This window comes from Etheostoma spectabile, unplaced genomic scaffold (assembly GCF_008692095.1).
Source record: "Etheostoma spectabile isolate EspeVRDwgs_2016 unplaced genomic scaffold, UIUC_Espe_1.0 scaffold172, whole genome shotgun sequence".
Lineage (NCBI taxonomy): Eukaryota > Metazoa > Chordata > Actinopteri > Perciformes > Percidae > Etheostoma > Etheostoma spectabile.
In genome coordinates this window covers 1,120,506-1,132,231 of record NW_022605573.1, presented here as the reverse complement: position 1 = coordinate 1,132,231, position 11,726 = coordinate 1,120,506, and the positions used below count along the sequence as shown (strand labels likewise).

Below are 11,726 nucleotides of genomic sequence, written 5' to 3'. Positions count from 1 at the left end.
GGTCCGGAGCCTCCTTCGGTCTGGTCTTCAGGCTCCATTGTCAGCACCATCGGTGTCTACATTCCATCGGGGGGGGGGTCTGATGGTTCTCTATCCCTATATATAGATATACAAAAGATTCACATAGCGATGGAGTCTAATCGCCTAAGATTTTGTACATTTGATTTGAGCTGTACAATACATCTTATTTCTGCCAACATGTCTCTCCTGATTGAAATGACACTACAACCTTGATGTGAAAGGAAATGCATCGAAAAGGCCCGAGCTAAGAAACACTGAATCCAAGTATTTATGTGCAACGTTTCTGCTGTGGAGCGGTACGTATCCTCCTCCGTTTGGTGTGTTCCTACATCAACACTCATGTTGATAAAGCGCCATGTAGCCTGAGGCTGCATCTTGAAACCCTTCGCTGATTCAGACGGAGAATGCAGCCAGTTTACAATATTAAAAAAAACAAAAAAACACTCCCACTCTTTTAGAGTTAAGCTTCTGTGCTTGTTGTTCTCTCCCTGCTTTGCTGTTTTTTTTACAGTGTGTTCAGGGGACAGGCAGCTAGCAGCATAATGCATTTTTCCTTCTTTTTGGGATCCTTAGACACACACACACACACACACACACACACACACACACACACACAGGGAAGCGCAGCAGCACACAAACATGCAAAAGATTACAAATAAAAACATGACGGTGCAGTGCGCCAAGGTAAAAAGGCGCCTGGCTGTTTAAGGGAATGGGAGATGACACTCTGATTGGTTGACTGCATGTTACGCCCAAAACACACCTATGAATTAATGAAGACAGTCCAACCCTTTTGACCGATATCCCCGATTGCAATGCGTGTTAATTATTCCGTTGTGGAAGATTTCGCAAAACAATACAAAAATCTTCACGCAGTAAGGATGATTCGTTGTGTTCTCTCTCTTCTTGGAAAAAGAAAAAAAGAAAAAGGAAATATCCTGAGCAAGGGAGAGTTCTTCCACCTTATCAAGAAGCTGCACGGATCCATTCAAACTTTACTTCAGCATGTCGGGGGCTCAGTGGGATGCTTAGCTAGCGATACTGGAGCCACAATAAAAAGAAGACCACCAATGGATCCTGACCAGAGGCTGGCAGCGTGTCTAAGGTATGGACACACACACACACACACACACACACACACACACACAAGCAAGTGTCAAATCACCTCAAAATGCAGAAAATTGAACCAGATCTGATATTTTTTACAGTTTTGGAGCCAGTGTGTAATTGTGAATGACACAAAGTAAGGTTATAATTTTTTTAGACTCAGGTTGCAAGGACCTTTACTAAATGCCGTTCCAATGATTCAGTCGGTTCAGTTGCTCTTGAAATGAGACGTGTTATAGGTCCAAGGTAGCATGAGGAACAATAACCCCAATGACACATTCCAGTGGCAAAAATTCACAACTATACACATCTAAACAAGAAGTTTTTGGTCCTGTGTCCATCTCAGTCAGAAAGCCTGCGAGGTTTCATCAGACACCAATCTTTGATTGATGGTCATCTCTTGGAAATCCAGCTCAGAGAAGTATTACCATCCTGAGCTTTGATGACAATTTGGAAAAAAAAAAAAAATCACTTTTTCTCTGGAGACTTGTTGAATGATGACTTTCTGGAATTAATTTTCTTCTTTCCAAATTGGGTATATATCACTGGAGTGGAGGTTAAGTGGGTATAATGGTACTTTGTGTTCAGTGTTGCGTGTGCGTGTGTGTGTGTGTGTGTGTGTGTGTGTGTGCAGCCATGAACTGAAGAGGTGACACAATGATCTGTCGTTTCACCACAAAACACTCCTCTACCTTACCTTATCTATCTCTCTCTCTCTCTCTCTCTCTCTCTCTCTCTCTCTCTCTCTCTCTCTCTCTCTCTCACACACACACACACACACACACACACACACACACACACACACACACACACACTTTGATAGTTGAACATCTTCACATTCAATCATCCATGTCCTGTCTGCAGCACTCATCACGCGTCGGTACGTGGCTCTGCAGCGAGTGGAACACTCTCCCAAGAAAGTGGCCAAGACATGAGCTGATTTGATGGCCTTTTTAATGGAGGCTGTGTGAAAAGCTAATCAGAACAAAAGACATGCATAAATTCCAAATAAGTACAATGTAGTGTAATCTCCATGAACTTAAACCAATGGCCAATTCTTAAATACTGCTAAAACAATCATCAACACTTTAGGACTGTTGTGGGAGATTGAAAATGTGTATCCGTGTTTTTAACCCTTGTTATCTTTACCGTTGAAATTGAAAATCAACACTTTTGATGCTTTTTTTCCCCGATGTTTGTCACTTTTTTGACCTTTTCAACACTACGTAACGCTAACTCATTGACTTTAGTTTTACGTTATTTTACGTTATTTTTTGGAATTTATGGTCAATAAACCTCATTTATAACAAATTATACCTTGTGTGGAATCAATCATGTTATTTTGGGAAATAACAATTCGGGTAGAACATTGATAAAGGAAAACAGGACAACTTGACCCAAGGACAACATGAGAGTTAATAGCTGATAGTTGGTTTCTTCTGAAGAAAGTCAAAAAACAGGGACAATAAACTGAAGTCTACAGTTTGTGTTTCTTTACGTGCATGTGAGATTGCAACCCGCGGTGTCCCTGAGTGGCTTTTACTTATTATATTTGTGTGTGTGTGTGTGTGTGTGTGTGTGTGTGTGCTTTTCTGGTGACACACCTTTGTAAACACTATACATTTCCTTTTTTTTACTTTGAAAATGCAGCCCATCCATTTCAGCACCACGGACAGCACTCAGCTGCTTTGTGCTTTCATCCCAACGGTTGGAGTGAAGTACACAGTGTGTGCTGTTTGACAATGGCAGCAGTCAGAGCTCTTGTCCAAACCTGATATTTTCTGTTACAACCTCCCTGTTATTACACAACCACAACATGTATTTTTAACTAGTATTTTCCAACCTCATAATTGTGTCCACCGTGACTCTTGGTCCTGTTAAAATGATGAGCAAAACTGTTGGTTGTACACATCCTTCACCTATTAAAGACCAACTTCCTTGTTCACCTTTGAGCTTTGCCGTGCTTTTGTCAGACAGAGATTCTTTCCAATATTGTAGGTTTAACTTCCACAAAAATTATAAAACAATCTGTGTGAACTTTGGCTTGCTCAGAGCTTAGGGTTGTCACAATTATCCAAAATGTTGATTCAATTGGACTTTTGATTTTCATGTCACACTTCAATTTTTAGTTTAAATATTTTCTGGAAATGAGAGCCACTATATAGCAGAAGGGTACTTCCCATCAACAGTTAAAAGCCATCAGTAATAAAGGCACCATGGAGTCCCGTCGGAGCCCACATGCTTCACTTTTGTTGCTTGTTTCCATAACTCACACATGGTGGGGTGGGGAGTCGCCACACGGTGACATTAGTGAAGCAGGATTTTCTAGTTCTGTTGTTTCTCTGTCAACTACAAGTCCAGCAGTGGCCATGGTGTCTGGAAAAGAGCAGCTGCAAGATACCGCTAAGCTGTTGTTACCCTGTGTCTTTAGCTGCATGATACCAGCAGGTAAGCTAATGTTACCCTGTGTCTTTAGCTGCATGATACCAGCAGGTAAGCTAATGTTACCCTGTGTCTACAGCTGCATGATACCAACAGGTAAGCTAATGTTACCCTGTGTCTACAGCTGCATGATACCAGCAGGTAAGCTAATGTTACCCTGTGTCTTTAGCTGCATGATACCAGCAGGTAAGCTAATGTTACCCTGTGTCTTTAGCTGCATGATACCAGCAGGTAAGCTAATGTTACCCTGTGTCTTTAGCTGCATGATACCAGCAGGTAAGCTAATGTTACCCTGTGTCTTTAGCTGCATGATACCAGCAGGTAAGCTAATGTTACCCTGTGTCTTTAGCTGCATGATACCAGCAGGTAAGCTAATGTTACCCTGTGTCTTTAGCTGCATGATACCAGCAGGTAAGCTAATGTTACCCTGTGTCTTTAGCTGCATGATACCAGCAGGTAAGCTAATGTTACCCTGTGTCCACAGCTGCATGATACCAACAAGTAAGCTAATGTTACCCTGTGTCTACAGCTGCATGATACCAACAGGTAAGCTAATGTTACCCTGTGTATATAGCTGCATGATACCAGCAGGAATGCTAACCTCAAAACATAATTGAGAATGCCATCAAGTTGTATGGCAACGTCATTTTCAGAGACAGGGTTTTAATCTTTACACACACTGTTCCAGATGCATTATTTCATGGAAAAGCTCACACTTAAAATATATAAAACACAGATTTAACGGCATAACATTCCTTGTCCAGTAAAAGAAAATTCACTAAAAGCAAATTGTGCTACCTGAAAACAAAACAGAGGCAATTGTGGTGTTATCCTGCCAAGTCTTTGCCCAGCTACAGAGCGGATAGAGCCATCTGATAGGATGTAAATTATTCAAAGGAATGGATTATCTCCGTTTTTATGACTAGAGCTGCAGAAAGGACGCCAGCAGGCACGCAAGCACGCACAGACACACAGTGTGGTGACTGTGCTGAATTTAAAACAACACAGCATAATGGAAAGTGGAAGTGAAAGAGTGGAGCAGAAAAACGAGAGAGAGAGAGAGTGATTTTTCTCACGACATAAAATAACAGTTTTGGACCCAAAATGCAGACTGGTGCGATGAATATCTTGAAGATTCATTTAGGAAAAACAGCTTACAACAAAAAGTGTCCTGAGGTAAGCATGTAATCTGGAAACAGGTAACAGGAAGCTCAAGATCATCAGAATCAGAAATACTTTATTGATCCCCAGAGGGACATTCTGTGTTACAGTTGCAAGAGTATATAAATAAAGAAATATAAGGAGTGTGGATATGTACGGTATTTCATCCATCCATCTTGATCCGCTTATCCGGTAAACGGATCGCGGGGGCAGCAGCTCCAGCAGGGGACCCCAAACTTCCCTTTCCCGAGCCACATCAACCAGCTCTGACTGCGTTCCCAGGCCAGGTTGGAGATATAATCCCTCCACCTAGTCCTGGGTCTTCCCCGAAACCTCCTCCCAGCTGGACGCCCCTCCACCTAGTCCTGGGTCTTCCCCGAGGCCTCCTCCCAGCTGGACGCCCCTCCACCTAGTCCTGGGTCTTCCCCGAGGCCTCCTCCCAGCTGGACGTCCCTCCACCTAGTCCTGGGTCTTCCCCGAGGCCTCCTCCCAGCTGGACGTCCCTCCACCTAGTCCTGGGTCTTCCCCGAGGCCTCCTCCCAGCTGGACGTCCCTCCACCTAGTCCTGGGTCTTCCCAGAGGCCTCCTCCCAGCTGGACGTCCCTCCACCTAGTCCTGTGTCTTCCCCGAGGCCTCCTCCCAGCTGGACGTCCCTCCACCTAGTCCTGGGTCTTCCCAGAGGCCTCCTCCCAGGCATCCTGTACGGTATTTACAAATTTAAAGGAATTTTTAACAGTAATAATGAATAAATAGTAGCAGCAGAGTATTGCAGAAATTTTAAGCCGGTGCTATTGCACAAAACAGATATTGTCCAGCACTCATTATATCATGATGAGTTCAAGTCAGTTGTGTGGATTAACATTAGATTGTTACATTGTTACAGCATCTATTTTGTTTTTTGTTGCTCTCTGAGTATATCAACTCTGTTTGTATCCTTTCATTATATTGTCTACGGTCTGGCGTCTTTTGACCTGCAGATCAGCTAAGAGAGCATTAGAATAAGTTAATGTGAACATAGAGTTTTACTCCTGTGAGTAAATGAGCTTCATAGAGAGATAGACAGCAGAGCTGAATCCAATCAGGGGACATTTGACTTTCCTAAAACACTTACTGCTCAAAGCATTTCGAGAGCAGTGGATGTCTCCGGTGTGAATGAATGAAGCCACGGCGATCAATTCAGAGTGAATGCTAATTTATTCCCATGCAATATGGTTGTATTATTCAGAAAATATTGAAAGAATGTGGCCATGCTAAAGTTCAGAGAAGTAAAGATGCAGCTGAAAATACAAAACTAAGCTGCAGAGAAAAGTTTGCCATTGATTTTTAACTGTCCTGCATTTGTTCATGTGGGATTTTATTTCAATTTTGGTGAATTTTACGAAGGTGTGAAGGTGCCGTCTTTGGTAGAAAGGTTTAAGGTCAACAATTATATGCTGACACCAGTGTGCACTCTGCCGCTGTGATCTCTTCCAGCTACGATCACCTGATGACTTTTTGGAGTTTTTTGGCAAACAATGATCAAAATTATCAGGACATCAAAGGTCAATGCTTAACAAACACACACACACACACACACACACACACACACACACACACACACACACACACACACACACACACACACAGCATGTAATAAGAGATTTCTGGCTGGTTGATGGTGATGTTATCGAGGTCCAGATGACCATCAACGACCTCGGTTGTGTGTGTGTGTGTGTGTGTGTGTGTGTGTGTCTGTGTAAGCGACAGAGATGTTTCTAATGTTTAATCTACCCTTGTTGATTTGAATGGGGTGGACAAAATGTTGGAAACTGCTTTCAGAATAACATCACAGCCTCAGAAATGATGGTAATGACAACCTTAATGAAGGCAGGATTATTTTCAAAAAACTGTAAACTTGACTGCTTAGCTTTGTGAAGGAAAAGCTCAGGAGCAGCACAACTTCTTTCACAGACAGTGGTTTGCATATGTTTACACACCCATGCTAAAGTTGATTAAAAAGAGGAATAAAAGAAAAAAGAAATCTTTTGGAAATGGACCTAAATGCCTTATGTAAAAAATTATTTTGCAGGAAATCCAAACTTTTCAGGACGATTTTCTTTGAGAATGTATCATGTATCATATGTTCTTCCTTCAAATACAGGGGGCATAAGTATACGCACCCCCATGTTAAATTACCAGAGACAGGCTGATTTTTATTTTTAAAGGCCAGTTATTTCATAGATCAGGATACTATGGATCCTGATAAAGTTACCTTGGCCCCACATCATCACATACCCTTCACCATCCATAGAGATCGGCATGGGGAACTTTCCATAAAATCATCTCTCAATGCAAAACAAACCGGCTATTAGTCTAACTGGAATAAAACCTGCCAATCTCTAGGTATGGTGAGGGGCATGTGATGATGGGGGGTTTAATTCACAAGGCTTTATTTTCACACAAAAAACAGAAAGTCCACACCAACACAGGATCCAACGAATGCAAAAAACAGAGTCAATTATCTAAATATCCAAAAAAAGGTCCAAAGAAAAGAAAGCCAAAAACAGGAACACTGAACTGGAAAAACAGATCACAGGGAGGACGACAAACACACCATCTGGAACATACAAACTCACACAACGATCTGACGAGAGAGGAGGGGAACACAGAGGTTAAATACAAGAGGTAACGAGCTACAAGCAACACCAGGTGAATCACATCAGGGCGGGGACGACAATCACAGAAGCGGGAGAACAGAAGACAGGTAGTAAAATTAGACAGGACAAGACAGAGACCCGGACTATCAAAATAAAACAGGAAACAGAACATGCAGACACTCAAGGGAACACAAGACAGGCCCAACACAAGACCAGGGAGAAAATAAGGATACAAACACGAGAAGACAAGACAGGACCAAAAAAACAGGCTTTCATTTCTGCTCTCAACTCAAAAAACCTTAAAAGAACCAAAAGACGTTTCCCCTACTGAGCCAATGTACCTCGTGAAGTAGAGCACGCCCTCATATTCTGACTCGATTTCCTCAATACTGCTTCAACTGCTGCTTCATTCTCTTTGTTGCATCTCATTTCTCTCATCTCCCTGGCATTTTGTATACTCCTCATCATGTTTAGTTGAGTCTGATGTTATATTCCTTGTACACCTCGACTTTCTCTTTGCATACGAGACATGTAGGAGTGCCCCTCGGCTCTGTCCCCGGTTCCCTGAAATTGCCTGTGCTCTTCGCCAACCTCTCTCTTCATGGCACGTTTTGAGAGAGACGTGACTGGAACTGGGTGATGGGATGTATTTTCCGTCACTCTGGAACACGTTTCAACCAAGTGACGGAACGTTGACACTTCCCCAGGTGAGTTATGGTTGGTTGCCTTGACAACCATTGACAAAAAACTCTGCTGTCAGGAGGCTAACTTTGGCAATGCAATGACAAAAAGGTGCGCTACAGAACAACCCGCGGGCCGCACTAATAATAATGTCAAGTGGGTCAAGTAGGGGGCCACAAAATATCATCCTATGTGCCTCAATCGGCCCCCGGGCAGTGAGTCTTAGACACATGGTTTAACTCAACCATCAAGGTAAAATAAAATGTTACAGGCACATAAAACCTAGATGCTAAAGCCTAGTTCAGCCTATCTTTCTCTGGGAAGTATGCTAAAGAGTGGCAGGGCCACCGACCTCCAAAAGGAGACAGTCCTGAGACAAAACATTCCCTTATCATGCTGCCTAGAGTCCCTGAATCTGTAGAGAGACAAACATAATCATACATGAACAGGTTTGGTTATTATAGACTGGGTGAATATTCTCGTCCCCTGGCCTGTGACCTATGAGTGACCTGATGTTGTCTAAGTTTTCCATTAATCTCATCATACTAAAACATGGTGTTTCTGGAATTTCTACCAATAGCTTTAGCTTGTGGCACAAAATAGACTTAGCTTAAGAGGAGACAGAAAAGGTGATAAGTGAGAGGAAGAGATGGGCCTTAAAGAGACATAAGTGGACATTGCAAAGAGGAAATATAAGTGGAGCAGTGACAATGGTGGAAATCAAAAGGACCAACATGTGGAGAAAGAGATGGACAAGGGATTAAGAAAAAAAACTGTTTAAAAACAAGACAAGGTGAAGACAGACAGAGACGGGAAGAATGACGGAACAAAGCTTGATTGAGAAGGAGAGAGGAGCAATAAAAAGAGAGGCAGGAAAAGACAAGAAATATAGATTGTGATTCCCCTGATTGATGATGGAGAACTCAGGAACGGCAAATCTTTTCTTTTTTATTATTTTCAGCCCATAGAGCCGAAGCCCAGAAACCCAATTATGTCTGCAAAGCCTTTAATGTCTCCTGTAACACCGCAGGCGTCACTCTCATTCATCTCATTTCTCCACCACATTGTGCATATCAGCCGCGGTTCTGTAACACTGAGTGACTATCAATGTCCTTACAAGGCAGAAATGTGCCCAAGACTTAGAGGGACGAGGGTTTGATGAATGAGAGGCGATGATACGGTTATTCTATATGTGGGGCCACACAAAAAAAAACACAAAAGAATGACAGTCAGCCATTTGTCAGACATAGCTGATGTGCAAGGCTGGTTTCAGGTACCCACTATAACACACAATGATGTAAAAATAATTTATGGAAGTTCAAATAGGTCGGAAGTTGCTGAGGTGCAAAAAAGGATTATAGCGAGCAGCTGTTTGTGTCATCATGTCTATGTCTATGACAGGCAGGGGTGATTCTAGGTTGGGGGGGGGGGGGAGATGGTAATGGAAAGGATTGAATAACAATGTAATTCTGCTAAAGGAAACATCTTTGTTATTCATTTCACTTGTTTTAATTTGAAGTTAAAATTGCATATCAGAAGACAATACACATGTTCTATACTATAGGCTCAGTCTGCCACTAAAACTGTATCAGGGCTGGTTCCATGGTATCAGAATTTTGGACTGTTGTCATGGAAACGTTAATTGGTCATGTGACAAGGACCGGGAAAATTGGCAGAACAGGCAGTCAACTGAGCATACTCTGATCCAATTGAAATCCCAATTTTGACCCCAAGATTGACCGCAGTCTAGCCCAATGGATCATATTTCAGGAGGGGGGAGGGGCGGTGCCACCCCATGCCCCCCCTTCTAGCCCGATGACAAGTTTCTGATATTGTAAAACAGAAACTTGATTACACAAATAGCATCCTTGCCCACTAAATTGTAGGCCGTGTGCCATTTGTATGTATTTGTATGCCTATGTCTTTGAAACTGTGGCCACAAAACGATACTAACCACCCAAACAAACTTAAATAAAATGACTTGCCCTTGTTTATTTTTGCAACCTGTCGTAGAAAGGACTGAATAACTCTAGTTCTCTGAATCACAGATCTGACGAGTGCAATCTCTTTGTAACTGATTGGAAGATTGCAGATAGTAATACAAATTAGACCCAAGTTGTGATAAAATGGAATTATCCTTTAACCTCACAGGCATGGCTGCACATTAACTGTTATGCGAAAGCAGTAATTTGTAGTGTTGTTAAAAATAGGGCTGCCACTTCATAGGAAATGATTAACTGTGAATCAGACTGGAACAATTTAACCAAACATAAAATCACGTAGCTGCTACAGACGTTTAAGTTTGACCCAGAACAGCTTTTCTGGTCATGAAGACACCACCTGGTTTCTCCAAATAATCCTTACAGTTGTGCTGCTCTAAAACCTGACATTCACAGAATTTTACTATTACGGTATAATGGCGGACTCAAATTCCCGACTTTGGTTGGTCCTGTCTCATTGCGGGAGTCTGTTTACCTGGGTTTATTTCTTAGCCTGGTTTGCTGTCCTGTCTTGTGATTATTGTATGGAGTTATTTTTGGTCTCGTCTTGTAGATGTTCTGTTTCCTGTTTTATGTTTCAGCCATGTACTGCGTGGAATGGAGGACCCGAGTGCAGAGAGGAGGCAAGCTAAAGCTGAGCAGTAGAATCCATACAATAGAAAGTGTCCAGAAAACAGGAGGCCAGGTGTCCAAAATAACAAAAGTAACAAAGAAGGACAGGAACCACAAGAAATAGTAACACAGAGACAAAAACAGGCTAACTCATAAACAGAAAATACACAATGATCTGACACAGGACAAGGAAAGCACCAAGACTAAATAATTATGGTAACAAGGTAATAACAGGCATTAAAACTGAAGACAAGACGAGACAGAGACCCAGACTTCCAAATAAAACCAGAAACAGAACATATACAAGACTAAAAATAACTCCATGCAATAATCACAAGACCTGACAGTAACCAGGCTAAGAAATAAACACAGGAAAACAAACGGCCACATAAAGACGAGACAAAACCCCAAACCATAACAGGAAGTAGATTTATTGTTCCAAGAACAATGCAGGCAAAAGTACAACAGGAGCAGGCAATAATCGGTGACAGGAAACAGGCAAAAGTCCAATAACACTGATGTAGACAAAGGTAGAACAGGAGCAGGCAATAATCAGTGACAGGAAACAGGCAAAAGTCCAATTACACTGGGAGCACAATCACGAGGGAAACTGCTGGTGGGAGTAACATAAGTAAAACTACAATCTGGCAACGGTGAGTGGGAATGGTGAGTATTTAAGCCCCGGGAAATGGGGAAGCTGAAAACAAACAGGTGAATCAAATTAGGGGCGGAGACAGTAATCAAATGGGCGGGAAAGCAGACAAAGGGAGGAAGACTAAAGACCTGAAATGAGAGCGGATGATTACTACAAAATAAAACCGGAAATACTGATGACAACAATGAAACACAGAATAAAAGCATGGCAGAACATGACACATACAGAGTTTTTCAGGTCATAGTAAACCCAACATTCCCAATATTGTCTGTTAACCCTTGTGTTGTCTTCCCCAAAACCATGAACCTGCCCTACCAGGTCGAAATTGAATTGTTATATTGTTATAAATATTGTTGAATTGAATTTTTTAAAAACCTGACCTGGTTTAATAACAGGTTTTACACTTATTCT

General features: G+C 42.1%; 1 long non-coding RNA gene across 1 annotated transcript in view; it reads right to left on the bottom strand.

Moving 5' to 3' along the window:
* Positions 1-11,726, bottom strand: part of LOC116685725 (uncharacterized) — a 22,412-nt gene that overhangs the window by 3,521 nt on the left and 7,165 nt on the right. The window contains exon 2 of the long non-coding RNA XR_004331031.1: positions 7,758-7,765. This is a non-coding gene — a long non-coding RNA (uncharacterized LOC116685725). The remainder of the gene's footprint in view (positions 1-7,757; positions 7,766-11,726) is intronic.